Below are 22,379 nucleotides of genomic sequence, written 5' to 3' on the forward strand. Positions count from 1 at the left end.
TACATCACCAATATATCTATCTATATCACTAATATGTCTATCTACATCACCAATATGTCTATCTACATCACCAATATGTCTATCTACATCACGTTCATGTCTATCTACATCACCAATATGTCTATCTACATCACCAATATGTCTATCTACATCACTAATATGTCTATCTATATCACCAATATGTCTATCTATATCACCAATATGTCTATCTATATCACTAATATGTCTATCTACATCACCAACATGTCTATCTACATCACCAATATGTCTATCTACATCACCAATATGTCTATCTATATCACTAATATGTCTATATATATCACCAATATGTCTATCTATATCACTAATATGTCTATCTACATCACTAATATGTCTATCTATATCACTAATATGTCTATCTACATCACCAATATGTCTATCTACATCACTAATATGTCTATCTACATCACCAATATGTCTATCTACATCACGTTCATGTCTATCTACATCACCAATATGTCTATCTACATCACCAATATGTCTATCTACATCACCAATATGTCTATGTATATCACTAATATGTCTATCTACATCACTAATATGTCTATGTATATCACTAATATGTCTATGTATATCACTAATATGTCTATCTACATCACCAATATGTCTATCGATATCACCAATATGTCTATCTACATCACTAATATGTCTATCTACATCACCAATATGTCTATCTATATCACTAATATGTCTATCTACATCACTAATATGTCTATCTATATCACTAACATGTCTATCGATATCACCAATATGTCTATCTATAACACTAATATGTCTATCTATAACACTAATATGTCTATCTACATCACTAATATGTCTATCTATATCACTAATTTGTCTATCTATAACACTAATATGTCTATCTATATCACTAATATGTCTATCTACATCACGTTCCTGTCTATCTACATCACCAATTTGTCTATCTATAACACCAATATGTCTATCTATAACACTAATATGTCTATCTATATCACTAATATGTCTATCTACATCACCAATATGTCTATCTACATCACGTTCATGTCTATCTACATCACCAATATGTCTATCTACATCACTAATATGTCTATCTATATCACCAATATGTCTATCTACATCACTAATATGTCTATCTACATCACCAATATGTCTATCTACATCACCAATATGTCTATCTACATCACCAATATGTCTATCTACATCACCAATATGTCTATCTATAACACTAATATGTCTATCTATAACACTAATATGTCTATCTATATCACTAATATGTCTATCTATATCACTAATATATCTATCTATATCACTAATATGTCTATCTACATCACCTAAATGTCTATCTATTTCACCAATATGTCTATCTATAGCATTTATATGTCTATCTATATCACTAACATGTCTATCTACATCACTAACATGTCTATCTACATCACGGACGTGTCTATCTACATCACCAATATGTTTATCTATATCACCAATATGTTTTTGTATATCACTAATATGGCTATCTATATCACTAATATGTCTATCTATATCACTAATATGTCTATCTATATCACTAATATATCTATCTATATCACTAACATGTCTATCTACATCACCAACATGTTTATGTATATCACCACTATGTTTTTGTACATCACCAATATGTCTATCTACATCACCAATATGTCTATCTACATCACCAATATGTCTATCTACATCACCAATATGTCTATCTATATCACTAATATGTCTATCTACGTCACCAATATGTCTATCTATATCACTAATATGTCTATCTACATCACGTTCCTGTCTATCTACATCACCAATATGTCTATCTACATCACCAATATGTCTATCTATATCACTAATGTCTATATATATCACCAATATGTCTATCTATATCACTAATATGTCTATCTATATCACCAATATGTCTATCTATATCACTAATATGTCTATCTACATCACCTAAATGTCTATCTACATCACCAATATGTTTATGTATATCACTAATATGTCTATCTACATCACCAATATGTCTATCTACATCACTAATATGTCTATCTATATCACTAATATGTCTATCGATATCACTTCCCTAAAGTTTACGAACACATTACCTACAGTTCTCCAGCAATATTCCTCTAGAGTTTACGGACAAATAACCTACAGTTCCCACCAATACTCCCCTAGAGTTTACGAACACATAACCTACAGTTCCTCAGCAATACTCCTCTAGATTTTATGAACACATAACCTACAGTTCCCCAGCAATATTCCCCTAGAGTTTACGAACACATAACCTACAGTTCCCCACCAATACTCCCCTAGAGTTAACGGACACATAACCTACTGTTCCTCAGCAATACTCCCCTAGAGTTTATGAACACATAACCTACAGTTCCTCAGCAATACTCCCCTAGAGTTTATGAACACATAACCTACAGTTCCTCAACAATACTCCCCTAGAGTTTACGAACACATAACCTACAGTTCCCCACCAATACTCCCCTAAAGTTTACGAACACATAACCTACAGTTCCTCACCAATACTCCCCTAAAGTTTACGAACACATAACCTACAGTTCCTCAGCAATACTCCCCCAGAGTGTACGAACACATAACCTGCAGTTCTCCACCAATACTCCTCTAGAGTTTACGAACACACAGCCTACAGTTCCCCAGCAATACTCCCCTAGAGTTTACGAACACACAGCCTACAGTTTCTCAGCAATACTCCCCTACAGTTTACGAACACATTACCTACAGTTCCTCAGCAATACTCCCCTAGAGTTTACGAACACACAGCCTACAGTTCCTCAGCAATACTCCCCTAGAGTTTACGAACACATAACCTAAAGTTCCTCAGCAATACTCCCCCTGAGTTTACGAACACACAGCCTACAGTTCCTCAGCAATACTCCCCCAGAGTTTACGAACACATAACCTACAGTTCCTCAGCAATACTCCCCTAGAGTTTACGAACACATTACCTACAGTTCCTCAGCAATACTCCCTTAGAGTTTACGAACACACAGCCTACAGTTCCTCAGCAATACTCCCCTAGAGTTTACGAACACATAACCTACAGTTCCCCAGCAATACTCCCCTAGAGTTTACGAACACACAGCCTACAGTTCCTCAGCAATACTCCCCTAGAGTTTACGAACACATAACCTACAGTTCCCCAGCAATACTCCCCTAGAGTTTACGAACACATAACCTACAGTTCCCCACCAATACTCCCCTAGAGTTTACGCACACATAACCTACAGTTCCCCACCAATACTCCCCTAGAGTTTACGAACACATAACCTACAGTTCCCCACCAATACTCCCCTAGAGTTTACGAACACATAACCTACAGTTCCCCAGCAATACTCCCCTAGAGTTTACGCACACATAACCTACAGTTCCCCTCCAATACTCCCCTAGAGTTTACGAACACATAACCTACAGTTCCTCAGCAATACTCCCCTAGAGTTTACGAACACATAACCTACAGTTCCCCACCAATACTCCCCTAGAGTTTACGAACACATAACCTACAGTTCCTCAGCAATACTCCCCTAGAGTTTACGAACACATATCCTACAGTTCCCCACCAATACTCCACTAGAGGTTACGAACACATTACCTACAGTTCCCCACCAATACTCCCCTAGAGTTTACGGACACATAACCTACAGTTCTCCACCAATACTCCCCTAGAGTTTACGAACACATTACCTACAGTTCTCCACCAATACTCCTCTAGAGTTTACGAACACATTACCTACAGTTCTCCACCAATACTCCCCTAGAGTTTACGAACACCTAGCCTACAGTTCCCCACCAATACTCCCCTTGGGTATATTTAAACGCCTTATCAGCAGGATATTAACGACGTGGTCTACATACATCACAGCCCTTACTTTACACGTTTCTAGTTTAAACGTGCAATTCACGAATTAAACGTTGTCGACCTTGACAAGCTGCTCAGTCTACCATCACCAGTAGATTATAATGATAGCGTCTATAATATAAAAGTAAATACTGTACATACACACAAGCCTGAGGTAAATTACGTCATGAAAGTGTTGATATATGTGCATTAAACCACATGGTTATACCTGGACATATTATGAATAAATTTAGTCCAACACAACAAACTGTGACGGCATAAGTTTATCTTTAGCTATCTTGTTTTGTTTGTAGATACGATTATTAACGTAAAACAGTTTTCTAAGAAGTAAGATCATTTATGTAACGGAGTGACATGTATTCAAATCAGTCTGTCTTCCAGAGAAATTTTAGGTTACCTTTTGAAAGGATAATGGAATTTGGCGGCATTAGCGGATGTATTCGGGGTTTAAATAGTCAGGAGACAGAATTGTAATCGTGTGATGAAGTATCGCAAATGTTCACCTCCAATATCGGGCTAAAAGAAAGTGAACATTATTCGCCATTTTATTTGTACTTAATCTGAACTATTTAGAAGATTTTCTTATGGAGAAAAATATCGACTGCTTGATCAAAATCATCAGCTATGTTTGGATACTATTGACGTTTCTGTGAAATTTTCCTGTACGTTGGTGGTACACTCCTAATGTCGGAAACACCAGAGGGTCACAAACTATGCTCAATAAGTTCCAAAAATACTGACGAAATGGAAATCTAGGTATAAACAGAGAGAACACAAAACTTGCATTTTTTTCTAAAGAAAGGAATAAGTCCATAAACCTATTTATTTGACACAATAAAGAACTTGATAAGGAACTTGATATGACTCGTTCTCATAGTTAGATGTGATTTATAATTTTTACAATGGTAAAAGCTGACGGCAAAAAAAATCGCCTATTTGAGCAAGCTCGAAAGGGACTTTTGTGGCGTATCAAAAAATAAGAAATAACGTATCCCTATTAAAACTTATATTTAAATAGTTTATTGGAGAAACCGGAAGATATTCTACAGATATTGATATCGGTTTAAGAATGATCAAATTGGTACTCACTGGTGTTGATTAAAAACAAACCATCAAGATGTATGCTTTAGAATGTAAATGGATCAAACTATATTAAGTGATAAAATATAATATTTTGACAAGTTCGGGGGATTGTTGTGTGTATGTAAAGGGATTAGATATTTTGACGTGTTTGGGGAATTGGTGTGTGTAGGTATAGGGATTAGATATTTTGACGGGTTTGGTGTGTGTAGGTAAAGGGATTAGAAATATTGACGGGCTTCGGGAATTGGCGTGTGTAGGTAAAGGGATTAGATATTTTGACGGGTTTGGTGTGTGTAGGTAAAGGGATTAGAAATATTGACGGGCTTGGGGAATTGGCGTGTGTAGGTAAAGGGATTAGATATTTTGACGGGTTTGAGGGATTGGTGTGTGTAGGTAAAGGGATAGATATTTTGACGTGTTTGGGGGATTGGTGTGTGTAGGTAGAGGGATAGATATTTTGATGGGTTTTGGTGTGTGTAGGTAAAGGGATTAGATATTTTGACGTGTTTGGGGAATTTGTGTTTGTATGTAAAGGGATTAGATATTTTGACAGGATTGGTGTGTTTAGGTAAAGGAATGTCTATGCAAAAAGTATATTTAGGTGAGGTTTGTATTATATATATATACATGTATGTGTGTTCTGTTAATTTACGGGTTTTGTTAAAGTACACGCCAATGGCGTGATCACCTCTATAATGTCTCCCCAAAACACATTTAAAGTGACACATTTCAGTAGTTAATAAAACTGATTTTCTTGCCAGTTAATGACAGTACTCTCGACTGGCGCACTTTTAAGGGGACGATATAATCTTTATCATTAATTGTACAAGTATATATCTAATGAACACGCACCACCTACAGTAGCTGTTGACCTCGCGACCTTCATTTCCAGTCGTTCATTGATTGTGTAGAAGTCACTGATTACACAATATACAGCAACTTAATATCTGAGTGTCTTAATATCTAATTGTCTTAATATCTAATTGTTTTAATATTTAATTATCTTAATATCTAATTGTCTTAATATCTAATTGTCTTAATATCTAATTGTTTTAATATTTAATTATCTTAATATCTTATTGTCTTAATATCTAATTGTCTTAATATCTAATTGTCTTAATATCTAATTGTACATTCTCTATAGAACTCACATCTACAGAAAATCACTTAATATATAATTGTACATTCTCCATATATCAAATATCTTAATATCTAATTATACATTTGTCTGTAGAACACTCATCTACAGTCTATAGTGTACATATACAGCATCTCTTAATGTCCGACTGTATATTGACTACACAAATTTAAACAAAATGGAGGTCAATAACAGATGCCAGGTATATGTATTGCCACTATTAAAGATAGTTATTATGTTTCTTTGTATCAAGCGAGTCGATCTGTTGACCTTGTGTCAAGGTCGAATGTTTGATTTAGTTGAGTCTATATTATAACTTATGTTTTGAATTACATTATTTTGATTGATATGATTATTGAGTTTCATCATTATTAATTCAATGAAACGAGTGTAAGATTCTATTTATTGCGTAACTCGAATTCAATTTCATGAAAACCATTATAATATCATAAGCATTTACAGTTCGAAGGGCATTATCAAAAAGTGTTTATTTCGCTTTTTGCAAAAAACAAAACACAAAAAAAAACTAAAGAAAAACCTAAAAAAAACAAAAAACACAAAAAAAAAAAAAACCCAAAAAGATGAAAATGATAAACGTCTCACGGAGAACCTATTAGAACGTTCACTTTCTAGGAAAGTATAAATAAGGATATATAAATGGGACATCACATGAACCTTTGTAAGTTGGCCTTGCTCATGAACATGTTTTGGATTTAAAGACATATGCTTAGATTATAATCCATACATATTTTAATGGGCAAGGCACTTACTTATAAACGACCAGTACATGTGTATCCACACACTACTTCAGGTAGTAAATGAGAATATATCGGTATACTCAAACATGTACAGTACAGCACTTACACATTGGAGACCAGAGTCAGCTTACAAGTCTATCATATTGTATGTATTTCTCGTCTACCTGGTTTAAAGTGATTATAATGTACATATTTCCCTCCTGGATATCTTACCACATTACCTGATAAAGGAAATATTTATATAATAGTAAACTCGTTATGTACCTCGTCGCCGGTATGGTTACAGACACACCTCATGTGACCGTGTAGGTTGTTACTGACAATGGGACTGTAATGACACAATCAGGATACCAGAGCATTCATAATCTATTGTAAATGAATGAATGTTAATTTAAATTATTGATAGTAGACTTACCTGGTTAGGTACTTCCGGCTAGTAATAGTGTCATCATTACACACTCACAGCTCTGATGAAAATCAATTACAGTCACGTGATCATGTGGTGAGAGGTTGACAGAAATGTGTACATACAATTGTGTGCGATATACCTTGCAATGAAAGCACCTGATAAATTATTCATTTAATTCGTGTAAAATACTTTATCATTTACATTTAATTACGTTTGTCATCACACTGAACTCCTGGAAATGACAGTAGTAGCTCCCCTGAGACCTCAAGTGTATTTACTAAAAACCGAAAACATAGGCAGAATGTGAAGGGTCAAAACAACGTGTCGCAACATACCTGATGCCATCATAACAAAATCGATACCTACTTCGTTTTTATGGTGTATCACATGAAATTAACTAGATGCTAAGAATTTGATTACTTAAAGTAGTTAGGTATTACCTTATTCTAAATGGAGAGAGAGAGAGAGAGAGAGAGAGAGAGAGAGACAGAGAGAGAGACTGAGAGACAGAGGGACATAGAGACAGAGACACAGAGACACAGAGACAGAGACAGACGAACAACAGATATGCCGGAGGCGGAGGAATGTTACTACAAAGTTTCACTGAGTCACTGATGGCAAGAAGGAAACTCGAAACAAAGAAAAAGAAAAATGGCAAAAGAACCTGAAGAGAGTGAGAAAAGGAGTCGGGAACAGAAACACGAGAGACAAAGAAAAGGAAAGGCGGCAAGGGAAACTCGAAAGTCGGAGAAAAGGAAAGGCGGCAACGGAAACTCGAAAGTCGGAGAAAAGGAAAGGCGGCAACAGAAACTCGGAAGGCAACCATAGTGATTCCGCAGTCACTTAATTATTATGTAAGACGTTACTTGTACTATCATAATTACTTCTAGGTTTACATTGATTTTCACACGATGTAATTTTTACATGGCTTAGGGCCAGGTCAACGTTAATTGACGTTAGTTATTTCAGTAATTTAATGTATACATAAATGTATTGTGTGAAAAATAATGTTCTAGTTTGATTTGATCAAGCCTTTTGTCGGTTCGAAATAAAATATTTAAATATACTGCAATGTGGGGAGAAGTGATAGCGGTCACAAACCGTAATTATAACTACATTGTCGATTTAAAAATACATGTGAACGATCTTATTAGGCTGACGTTATATAAAGGTAATCACAAGTTAAATATATTATGGTATTATGAAGAATTTTTGTCATATAACATTATACAATATATCGTTCACATGAAAACTGATGGTATATATATCTGGCTTTACCAGTAGATCCTCAGACCGTAGTCATTTACCCTAGACATGTATTAGATGAATGTAGATATTTTAGGTGTAAATTATTCATAATGATTTGTAGACACAATACAGCAATTCTATCAGCTTTAAATGTACCGCCTGTACATTTAGTATATAGATATACAATTTTAATATTTACACAAGTGTAGGCTGTGAATGATATACTTAAATGTTTCTTATGCTGCTAAGAACAAGCATGCCTTTATCGAATTTCAATTAGCAACTAACTTACACACAAAAATAACGATAACATCCTATAGCAATGTTGTGGCACAAGTATTTAGAACTGTATGATAGAGTCAGAGAGTAAAATAAACCAAATCAAAAGTGTATATAACTGTAGGTATCCACGGTGGAGACAGCAAGTGTACTAAATTTATAATAAACCAAACGTCAAATGATCAGGGATGTAGTATGGTTTGGTTTATTTTGTTTAACGTCCTATTAACAGCCAGTGTCATATAAGGACATGCCAGGTTTTGGAGGTGGAGGAAAGCCGGAGTAACCGGAGAAAAACCACCGGCCTACATTCAGTACCTGACAACTGCCCCACGTAGATTTCGAACTCGCAACCCAGAGGTGGAGGGCTAGTGATAAATATATGGGCAATAGGTATAATACGCTAATAAAACAAATATATGGTCAAGGAGTATAATACGCTAATAAAAACAAATATATGGTCAAGGAGTTTAATAGACTAATACAAACAAATATATGGCAAAGGAGTATAATACGCTAATAAAACAAATATATGGTCAAGGAGTATAATACGCTAATAAAAACAATTTACAATTGTATTTATTTCGTATGCATCAGCATATAGGATTGTAATATACATTCATATTTAATTTTACAAGACGGCAGAGAACACAGCAAGCACTCTTCAAAACATAATTAAAATACAGCTCAATGCGACGCAATTACAAAAAAAAATAAAAAAAATAGTAATATACAAATAAGCAATGACATCGTTTTGGAAAGTAGGAAATAATGTTCTCCCGATATTGATAATCAAAGATATCAAAGAAACTGTTCATATTATATATTGAGCTACTTTGGTATACATAAGTATCTATATCGAAATGGATATCATTGAAAATCGTACGCTTTTCACAAGCATCCTGTACTTGTAAACAAGACACACAATACATAACGTTATCAAGATGACAAATGTAAACAATATCTCAATCCTAGGAAAGTGGTTTACTTTTAGCACTAGGATGGATTAAATATCTATCCATAAGTTTCTTAAAGTTTAAACATTATTGCTAGAGAACAGTTCCGTAATTTTGTAGACCGATATTCGATGGTAAAAGTATGTATCTATATAGTTGACTCTTAATTCTGAATAGGTTTGACACAATAATGTAAAATGAGTTTCATCTTCAATTTGTGGCGCGGTGCTGATGTCCCAGACATCACAACCATAATCAAAAATGCATGACATATAAGTATCAAATAATGATAATTTAGTATTTCCATTTAATATAAACTTCTTTACCTTACGATTGAGGAGATAATAAGCCTTTCTGCCCTATAAGGCAATGTTACTCTGCGTCACTATAAATTTCCCGTTATAATTAAAAATCAAGCCCAAATAATAAAGCTGATTGACCTCCTCTATAGCTTTCCTATTATATTTCCACTGTTAATATGGCAATAATCGCTTTTTTTTCTAAATATCACTATTTTCGTTTTATCTACATTTACTCTCCAATTACAACGCTCCGAATACCACTTTAAAAAGTCAAGCTATCTTGGAGGTAAACAATATCTTTGGAGAATAACACAGTATCATCTGCATACATAATTAAGAACGGATTAAGTAGTTAAAGATGATAACAATGGCAATTAAATAAGAATGATTCTAATTCCATGTCATTGACAAAAAAAAGATAACAAAATCGGAGACGAACATTCCTCTTGTAATAAACCGACAAATAAGTTAAAACAATGGAGACAATTTACTATGCAGCCTTACACAAGAATCGAAACTTTCATACAGTATAAAAAGTAATGATATTCAGCAAACTTCCCCTTACACCAGATTTCCATAGTTTAAACCATAGCTTATCATGTGAAATACTATCAAACGCTTTTCTGTAGTCGACAAATACACAGTAAAGTCGTTTGTTGTTTTGTAAAGATTTCGTTTTCAAACTATTAAAAACAAAAGTTGCCTCTCGGGTACCGCTTTACGGCTTAAAGTCAAACTTAGCATCAGATACAACACCTTCGCTCTTACTCCATATAAGCAGACATTTATACAAAAGGGAGGTAAACAACTAAGCTGTATGATTTAATAATGTAATGCCCCTATTATCATTAACATCATTTTTATCATCATTCATTTGCAAAGGAATGATAACTCCTTCCGACCAAACTTTCGAAAATAACCTACATGTAAAATGGTGTTGAATAATTTTAATTGAACTGGGCCAAAAACATCACTGTATACTCTATAAACATTCATTAAGTACGGTATCTAAACCCGATGACTTACCCCTAGATAATCCCTTAATTGAAGCTAATAACACATAGAGACTCAAATCGTTATCAAGCTCAGAGTAGATGCTTTCGTTATCTGTAACATGGTCTGTATTTCCAGGAGAGGAATCAACTGAGATATTAGCAATGTTTTGTTTGTAAACAATTTAAGGATAGATTTCCAACATCATGAGTCTTTTTATTAAATAATTATTGGTCGTGTTTCCTTAAAATGTTTAACGTGTCACCCTCATCTGATGATAATTACGATTAAGTCTTACTTCATTCAGCTGCTACATTTTTGTTATGACGAACTAAAACCTCTCTAATGCCAGAAGATCTACATCTATTAAAAGAAGACAGAGCTTTTCTGTACACTTTCTGTAAACGTTTACTATCCATCCATAGTTTATCAGGTTCCTCGACCTTATGTTTAGACCACTCATGACATGAATAGTAACACGTAATCACAGCTTTTATAATTTAAACAAAACGTATCAAAAACAGAATGGACGTTATTCAGTAACACTTTCAGACAAGAATCAATGCTGTCTGGTATTTCCTAAATCATTCAATGAACTAACTATCTATTCCTTATTTTCATTAACACATGCGGAAGAATTCATCCTAGCATCATATGTCCATGTTACAGAATTCATCCTAGCATCATATATCCATGTTACAGAACTGACTTAACAGAGATTATCGCCTGTATCACAACACTTATTGCTACCGGTAGCTGCACTCAAGTAAAAAATGGAGCATGGTCAGAATATTTATCGAATTTTCCGACATTACAATTGATGGATAAGAACATAATATAGTACTTATACCTAAGGCGTTATAAAACGTACAAGTACCGTCTGTATCTCCTGGAGTTCGACCATTCAAAGTTCGAAAATCACTTACTTTACACATTTGTAATAGACGACACCCAAATTGGTTAACAGAAGAAACATCAGACGTTCAATGTGTTATGTATTATGCAGAACATCAAACGTTATCAAGTCAGGATCTCTACTTGGTCTGCTATTAAAATCACCAGCAATAAGCGCATGTCCCATGCTGCTAAAGTTAGCAATGCCAGTTTCTATTATTTCAAAAATATCAACATCATCAATATCATAAAATCTTTCTGGTGGTATATATATACAAAACAAACGTAAGTACAAATAGCATCATTAGACTATTAACCGTCAAGTTACCCACACAACGATGTCGGCTTCACCAGTAATTAATCCAATGTATTATTTCCTCCGTGACTTGAATAAACAAACCATACCACCCTCTTTACATTTGCTTCTCTTGAAAACGTCAAATCCCTTCACTGAAAATTGTCATTAATCCAGCATTCATTTAGAAAAACAATGTCTCAATCATCAAACTGTCCTATAAAATTATGCTTTACAAACTAATTACAAACATCTCTATGAATGTTCCAGGAAAATATCTTGATAGGGGGATAAAACAAATTTATAGTCAAGGAGTATAATACGCTAATGAAAACAAATATATGGTGAAGGAGTTTTATACGCTAGGACAAAAAAGCTTGAATGATTCCGTTCTGTTAATCACTGTACACTCATGGAATATGGAAAAATCTAAATAATAAATGCTGTATGTTTTCCGAGTCAATGTCAATAATGGGGAAATTTAGTTTCCAAAATCGGGCTTTTTCGCCCCGTTTTGTTGCATCGTCCTGTTTTATTGCATTGTTAAAACATTTAATTGTGGGTCTAACCTTAGCATACAAAAAAGATTTAACGCGTCTATTTTCCATCCTTTTCGTTGGATGGCAGCCATTCAATTAGTGCCGTTATTTCACTCATGCCATACTTCCTATACGCAGCTTGTCGTAGGTTATAGCACTAGATCAATCAAAGGAAAGAATTAACATAGTAAGGGAGACAACTTTTCGACATGTATATCAGTTTAGAGCCATATGGATACGATATTTAATCAACGAATCATCAATACCTTAACTATTTAATTCTGATGATGTTCAGGTATGAAAAAATATGACATGGCATATATAAACTTCTCGTACTAAGTAAATGCAACGTTCATGTAATGAACATACACAAACAGCCGTCATATTTTATCAAAGTGGTCAATATTGCTCAATGCTGGGTATCTAGCAATATCCAGTGATCCCATTTACAGGAATAAGTCATTATCAACTTCTACAGCCCAGACTTTATTCAGTTGTTAAGGAGTTACATAAATAAATGTACAAATACCAAAATAATATCGTGGCATAGTACTGGTGACCGTTGGAGGGTTATATTTCTTCCAAACCATCATGAGGTCTTTAGGCGAGAGGTTATTATATCATGGGGCCAACACGCGAGAGGTTATTGTATCATGGGGTCTACAGGCGAGAGGTTTTTGTATCATGGGGTCTACAGGCGAGAGGTTATTGTATCATGAGGTCTACAGGCGAGAGGTTATTATATCATGGGGTCTACAGGCGAGAGGTTATTGTATCATGGGGACTACAGGCGAGAGGTTATTGTATCATAGGGTCTACAGGCGAGAGGTTAGTATATCATGGGGTCGACAGGCGAGAGGTTATTGTATCATGGGGTCTACAGGCGAGAGGTTATTGTATCGGGGTCTACAGGCGAGAGGTTATTGTATCATGGGGTCTACAGGCGAGAGGTTATTGTATCATGAGGTCTACAGGCGAGAGGTTATTATATCATGGGGTATACAGGCGAGAGGTTATTGTATCATGGGGACTACAGGCGAGAGGTTATTGTATCATAGGGTCTACAGGCGAGAGGTTATTATATCATGGGGTCTACAGGCGAGAGGTTATTGTATCATAGGGTCTACAGGCGAGAGGTAATTGTATCATGGGGTCGACAGGCGGGAGGTTTTTGTATCATGGAGTCGACAGGCGAGAGGTAATTGTATCATAGGGTCTACAGGCGAGAGGTTGTTGTATCATGGGGTCTACAAGCGAGAAGTTTTTGTATGATAGGGTCTACAGGCGAGAGGTTATTGTATCATAGAGTCTACAGACGAGAGGTTATCGTATCATGGGGTCTACAGGCGAGAGGTTATTGTATCATAGGGTCTACAGGCGAGAGGTTATTGTATCATAGAGTCTACAGGCGAGAGGTTATTGTATCATAGGGTCTACAGGCGAGAGGTTATTGTATCATAGAGTCTACAGGCGAGAGGTTATTGTATCATAGAGTCTACAGAGGAGAGGTTATCGTATCATGGGGTCTACAGGCGAGAGGTTATTGTATCAAAGAGTCTACAGACGAGAGGTTATCGTATCATGGGGTCTACATGCGAGAGGTTATTGTATCATAGGGTCTACAGACGAGAGGTTATTATATCATGGGGTCGACAGGCGAGAGGTTATTGTATCATAGAGTCTACAGGCGAGAGGTTATCGTATCAAGGGGTCTACAGACGAGAGGTTATTGTATCATAGGGTCTACAGGCGAGAGGTTATTGTATCATAGAGTCTACAGGCGAGAGGTTATTGTATCATAGGGTCTACAGGCGAGAGGTTATTGTATCATAGAGTCTACAGACGAGAGGTTATTGTATCATAGAGTCTACAGACGAGAGGTTATTGTATCATGGGGTCTACAGGCGAGAGGTTATTGTATCATAGGGTCTACAGACGAGAGGTTATTGTATCATAGAGTCTACAGGCGAGAGGTAATTGTATCATGGGGTCTACAGGCGAGAGGTTATTGTATTATAGGGTCTACAGGCGAGAGGTTATTGTATCATAGAGTCTACAGGCGAGAGGTTATTGTAGCATAGAGTCTACAGGCGAGAGGTTATTGTATCATAGGGTCTACAGACGAGAGGTTATTGTATCATAGGGTCTACAGGCGAGAGGTTATTGTATCATAGGGTCTACAGACGAGAGGTTATTGTATCATAGGGTCTACAGACGAGAGGTTATTGTGTCAAGGGGTCTACAGGCGAGAGGTTAATGTATCATGGGATCCTCTCGCTTTTAGATCCCATGATACAATAACTTTTCGACTGTAAATTCAATAATCATCCAATATTATTTTCGCTTGATGCTTTTCATGTGAATAAGGGTAAAATAAAAATGCCATGAAGCAAGAAACGTGGCAGTGACAGCCTAATTACACAGTTATTTCGTATTATAAGTAAGGAGGCTACAAGATAAGCAGTGTTGGTTGGGGATGAGTGATGGTTGAGGGGGAGGGGGGTGTCTACTATAGTGGATGATGTAAGTAATAAAAGTATGATGTAAGTAATAAATTAAATAGGTCCGACTCATGTGTAAACATATAGGCCTGCATGATTTAGCTTGTCTTTATATAAATCGCGATAACATACATAACATACGTCACATGCCAAAAAGCGATTGCAGGCATACAGAATAAACCACTGCCCGTAGAACCAGATTTCTGTCAGTCATCTCTATACAAGTACGTAAATCCTAATGACAGCCATTGACTGGACCTTTACCAATACAAAACCAAGCGAAGCTAACAACAGATTTCTCTGCTACAGTGGACACGTTTTAACAAAGCACGATACATATCAATCCCCTGTTATAATGTCCGATCAGTGTTGATAGTGTTTCGATGTCGATTCCCATGTTACGTATCCGAATACAGCGATGGGGTATCAACATATGCTGGCACAAACCGCCGGGTCTACAAATAATTTATAGGATGTACATTATTTAAGTAGACAGTGGGTCTGACGATGTTTACCGTACTAACTATAGATCTGGTTAGGTTAACTTCACTGACTATGGATCTGGTGAGGTTAACCTCAGACTATGGATCTGGTGAGGTTAACCTCACTTGCTATGGGTCTTGTGAGGTTAACCTAATTGACTTTGGGTCAGGTGGTGTTTAACCCTTTGACTATAGGACTGGAGAGGTTTAAATCACTGACTATGGGACTTGAGAGTTTAAAGATACAGTCCTACATTTGGAGAACCAGAGAATGGTACCTACATTTGAAGTTAGGTTTTACGAGAACCATAGACGGTACCAACATTTGAAGGGAGATTAGGTTTTACGAGAACCATAGAACGGTACCTACATTTGAAGTTAGGTTTTACGAGAACCATAGACGGTACCAACATTTGAAGGGAGATTAGGTTTTACGAGAACCATAGAACGGTACCTACATTTGAAGTTAGGTTTTACGAGAACCATAGAACGGTATCAACATTTGGAGGGAGGTTAGGTTTTACGATAACCATAGAACGGTATTAACATTTGGAGGGAGGTTAGGTTTTACGAGAACCACAGAACGGTACCAACATTTGAAGTTAGGTTTTACGAGACCATAGAACGGTATCAACATTTGGAGGGAGGTTAGGTTTTACGAGAACCATAGAACGGTATTAACATTTGGAGGGAGGTTAGGTTTTACGAGAACCATAGAACGGTATCAACATTTGGAGGGAGGTTAGGTTTTACGAGAACCATAGAACGGTATCAACATTTGGAGGGAGGTTAGGTTTTACGAGAACCATAGAACGGTATTAACATTTGGAGGGAGGTTAGGTTTTACGAGAACCATAGAACGGTATCAACATTTGGAGGGAGGTTAGGTTTTACGAGAACCATAGAACGGTATTAACATTTGGAGGGAGGTTAGGTTTTACGAGAACCATAGAACGGTATAAACATTTGGAGGGAGATTAGGTTTTACGAGAACCATAGAACGGTATAAACATTTGGAGGGAGATTAGGTTTTACGAGAACCATAGAACGGTATTAACATTTGAAGGGAGATTAGGTTTTACGAGAACCATAGAACGGTATTAACATTTGAAGGGAGATTAGGTTTTACGAGAACCATAGAACGGTATTAACATTTGAAGGGAGATTAGGTTTTACGAGAACCATAGAACGGTATTAACATTTGAAGGGAGATTAGGTTTTACGAGAACCATAGAACGGTATTAACATTTGAAGGGAGATTAGGTTTTACGAGAACCATAGAACGGTATTAACATTTGAAGGGAGATTAGGTTTTACGAGAACCATAGAACGGTATTAACATTTGGAGGGAGATTAGGTTTTACGAGAACCATAGAACGGTATTAACATTTGGAGGGAGATTAGGTTTTACGAGAACCATAGACGGTACCAACATTTGGAGGGAGATTAGGTTTTACGAGAACCATAGAACGGTATTAACATTTGGAGGGAGATTAGGTTTTACGAGAACCATAGAACGGTATTAACATTTGGAGGGAGATTAGGTTTTACGAGAACCATAGACGGTACCAACATTTAGAGGGAGGTTAGGTTTTACGAGAACCATAGAACGGTACACCAACATTTGAAGTTAGGTTTTACGAGAACCATAGACGGTAGACCTACCTTCATTTGAAGTTAGGTTTTACGAGAACAATAGAACGGTACCAACATTTTGAGGGAGATTAGTTTTTACGAGAACCATAGACGTTACCAACATTTGAAGTTAGGTTTTACGAGAACCATAGAACGGTATTAACATTTGGAGGGAGATTAGGTTTTGCGAGAACCATAGACGGTACCAACATTTGGAGGGAGGTTAGGTTTTACGAGAACCACAGAACGGTACCAACATTTGGAGGGCGATTAGGTTTTACGAGAACCATAGAACGGTATTAACATTTGGAGGGAGATTAGGTTTTAAGAGAACCATAGAACGGTATCAACATTTGATGTCAGGTTTTACGAGAACCACAGATCGGTACCAACATTTGGAGGGAGATTAGGTTTTACGAGAACCATACAACGGTATCAACATTTGAAGTTAGGTTTTTCAAGAACCACAGACCGGTACCTACATTTGGAGGGAGATTAGGTTTTACGAGAACCATAGAACGGTATTAACATTTGAAGGGAGATTAGGTTTTACGAGAACCATAGAACGGTATTAACATTTGAAGGGAGATTAGGTTTTACGAGAACCATAGAACGGTATTAACATTTGAAGGGAGATTAGGTTTTACGAGAACCATAGACGGTATTAACATTTGGAGGGAGATTAGGTTTTACGGGAACCATAGACGGTACCAACATTTTGAGGGAGGTTAGGTTTTACGAGAACCATAGAACGGTACCAACATTTTGAGGGAGGTTAGGTTTTACGAGAACCATAGAACGGTACCAACATTTTGAGGGAGGTTAGGTTTTACGAGAACCATAGAACGGTACCTACATTACCTATAATATTAGGTTAGTGCTTGTAAAGGTTCAGACATCTAGTTCGAATTATGATCACTCAATAAACCAACTCTCAGATAAACAAGTTTGAAAGTGTGCAATAAGAAACAAACTTAATAGGAGGAGATCCGCTAGGATAATGGCGTTTGGAGGGTAAAGGTGCCACCTCCTCAAGTCGTTCATAACGTATAAATAATACGTTTTAATTATAAGAGTTCTCGCGAAGCTGATCTGAAATGTAAACTTCGTCTATTACACATGTACTTCCCTCGGCAATTTGCATCATTCCCTTAACGGTAATACGTAAACATGTACAATCTTAATCATGCTGTACTTAAGAGTGACACTAGGCACTGTAACATAATAATGCTGTTATAGTTTCAATTTTAGAAATACGTTTTCAATTGAGTGTAGTCATCAGGTAATGAATGCTAACTGTTTTAGAAGTGAAAGCAATTTCGCGTTGGGTTTTATAATGAGAAAGTCGATTTCTAGATTTCACACTGATTATAAGTTAAAAGTGAAGGCATGAACAAGGAACATCATCCGAAAATGTCAAGCGTCACAACAACAACAATAAAAAATAGGACGTGATTACACCAAACTAACTCCACAGAGGAACATCAACTTTAATGGAGTTTAACTCCTAGATGTGCCTGTCAATCTCAGTATTGTACGGCACCAAGGCATACATCTGTACTTAACCGACCCAACCCAAACGCTTTTATATTGTACACCGTCAGGACACACTTACCACCTCTACCATAACATATCAGTATTGTACACCGTCAGGACACACTAACCACCTCTACCATAACCTTATTGTACACCGTCAGGACACACTAACCACCTCTACCATAACATATCAGTATTATACACCGTCAGGACACACTAACCACCTCTACCATAACATATCAGTATTGTACACCATCAGGACACACTTACTACCTCTACCATAACATATCGGTATTGTAAACCATCAGGACACACTAACCACCTCTACCATAACATATCAGTATTGTACACCGTCAGGACACACTAACCACCTCTACCATAACATATCAGTATTCTACACCGTCAGGACACACTAACCACCTCTACCATAACATATCAGTAGTGTACACCGTCAGGACACACTAACCACCTCTACCATAACATATCAGTATTGTACACCATCAGGACACACTAACCACCTCTACCATTAACATATCAGTATTGTACACCATCAGGACACACTTAACCACCTTCTACATTAACATATCAGTATTGTACACTAGTCAGGACACACTAACCACCTCTACCATAACATATCAGTATTGTACACCGTCAGGACACACTAACCACCTCTACCATAACATATCAGTATTGTACACCGTCAGGACACACTAACCACCTCTACCATAACATATCAGTACTGTACACCGTCAGGACACACTAACCACCTCTACCATAACATATCAGTATTGTACACCGTCAGGACACACTAACCACCTCTACCATAACATATCAGTGTTGTACACCATCAGGACACACTAACCACCTCTACCATAACATATCAGTATTGTACACCGTCAGGACACACTAACCACCTCTACCATAACATATCAGTATTGTACACCGTCAGGACACACTAACCACCTCTACCATAACCTTATTGTACACCGTCAGGACACACTAACCACCTCTACCATAACATATCAGTATTGTACACCGTCAGGACACACTAACCACCTCTACCATAACATATCAGTATTGTACACCGTCAGGACACACTAACCACCTCTACCATAACATATCAGTATTGTACACCGTCAGGACACACTAACCACCTCTACCATAACATATCAGTATTGTACACCGTCAGGACACACTAACCACCTCTACCATAACATATCAGTATTGTACACCGTCAGGACACACTAACCACCTCTACCATAACATATCAGTATTGTACACCATCAGGACACACTAACCACCTCTACCATAACATATCAGTATTGTACACCGTCAGGACACACTAACCACCTCTACCATAACATATCAGTATTGTACACCGTCAGGACACACTAACCACCTCTACCATAACATATCAGTATTGTACACCGTCAGGACACACTAACCACCTCTACCATAACATATCAGTATTGTACACCGTCAGGACACACTAACCACCTCTACCATAACATATCAGTATTGTACACCGTCAGGACACACTAACCACCTCTACCATAACATATCAGTATTGTACACCGTCAGGACACACTAACCACCTCTACCATAACATATCAGTATTGTACACCGTCAGGACACACTAACCACCTCTACCATAACATATCAGTATTGTACACCGTCAGGACACACTAACCACCTCTACCATAACATATCAGTATTGTACACCGTCAGGACACACTAACCACCTCTACCATAACATATCAGTATTGTACACCGTCAGGACACACTAACCACCTCTACCATAACATATCAGTATTGTACACCGTCAGGACACACTAACCACCTCTACCATAACATATCAGTATTGTACACCGTCAGGACACACTAACCACCTCTACCATAACATATCAGTATTGTACACCGTCAGGACACACTAACCACCTCTACCATAACATATCAGTATTGTACACCGTCAGGACACACTAACCACCTCTACCATAACATATCAGTATTGTACACCGTCAGGACACACTAACCACCTCTACCATAACATATCAGTATTGTACACCATCAGGACACACTAACCACCTCTACCATAACATATCAGTATTGTACACCGTCAGGACACACTAACCACCTCTACCATAACATATCAGTATTGTACACCGTCAGGACACACTAACCACCTCTACCATAACATATCAGTATTGTACACCATCAGGACACACTAACCACCTCTACCATAACATATCAGTATTGTACACCGTCAGGACACACTAACCACCTCTACCATAACATATCAGTATTGTACACCGTCAGGACACACTAACCACCTCTACCATAACATATCAGTATTGTACACCATCAGGACACACTAACCACCTCTACCATAACATATCAGTATTGTACACCGTCAGGACACACTAACCACCTCTACCATAACATATCAGTATTGTACACCGTCAGGACACACTAACCACCTCTACCATAACATATCAGTATTGTACACCGTCAGGACACACTAACCACCTCTACCATAACATATCAGTATTGTACACCGTCAGGACACACTAACCACCTCTACCATAACATATCAGTATTGTACACCGTCAGGACACACTAACCACCTCTACCATAACATATCAGTATCGTACACCGTCAGGACACACTAACCACCTCTACCATAACATATCAGTATTGTACACCGTCAGGACACACTAACCACCTCTACCATAACATATCAGTATTGTACACCGTCAGGACACACTAACCACCTCTACCATAACATATCAGTATTGTACACCGTCAGGACACACTAACCACCTCTACCATAACATATCAGTATTGTACACCGTCAGGACACACTAACCACCTCTACCATAACATATCAGTATGTACACCGTCAGGACACACTAACCGCCTCTACCATAACATATCAGTATTGTACACCGTCAGGACACACTAACACCTCTACCATAACATATCAGTATTGTACACCGTCAGGACACACTAACCACCTCTACCATAACATATCAGTATTGTACACCGTCAGGACACACTAACCACCTCTACCATAACATATCAGTATGTACACCGTCAGGACACACTAACCACCTCTACCATAACATATCAGTATTGTACACCGTCAGGACACACTAACCACCTCTACCATAACATATCAGTATTGTACACCATCAGGACACACTAACCACCTCTACCATAACATATCAGTATTGTACACCGTCAGGACACACTAACCACCTCTACCATAACCTTATTGTACACCATCAGGACACACTAACCACCTCTACCATAACATATCAGTATTGTACACCGTCAGGACACACTAACCACCTCTACCATAACATATCAGTATTGTACACCATCAGGACACACTAACCACCTCTACCATAACATA

At 37.2% G+C, this 22,379-nt stretch overlaps 1 protein-coding gene across 3 annotated transcripts in view; it reads right to left on the reverse strand.

Annotated features, from left to right (window-relative positions):
- LOC117325052 (prostaglandin E2 receptor EP4 subtype-like) overlaps positions 1 to 22,379 on the reverse strand; it is a 122,078-nt gene that overhangs the window by 81,155 nt on the left and 18,544 nt on the right. The window contains exon 1 of one of the 3 annotated variants that reach the window (XM_033880973.1): positions 7,311 to 7,389. The exons of 1 other annotated variant lie outside the window; for it this stretch is intronic. The gene's annotated coding sequence lies outside the window, so the exon portion shown is untranslated. Of the gene's footprint in view, positions 1 to 7,310; positions 7,390 to 22,379 lie in introns of those variants that run through there. One more of the 3 variants, XM_033880969.1, reaches the window with a different exon arrangement.

This window comes from Pecten maximus, chromosome 4 (genome assembly GCF_902652985.1).
Source record: "Pecten maximus chromosome 4, xPecMax1.1, whole genome shotgun sequence".
Classification (NCBI taxonomy): Eukaryota; Metazoa; Mollusca; class Bivalvia; order Pectinida; family Pectinidae; genus Pecten; species Pecten maximus.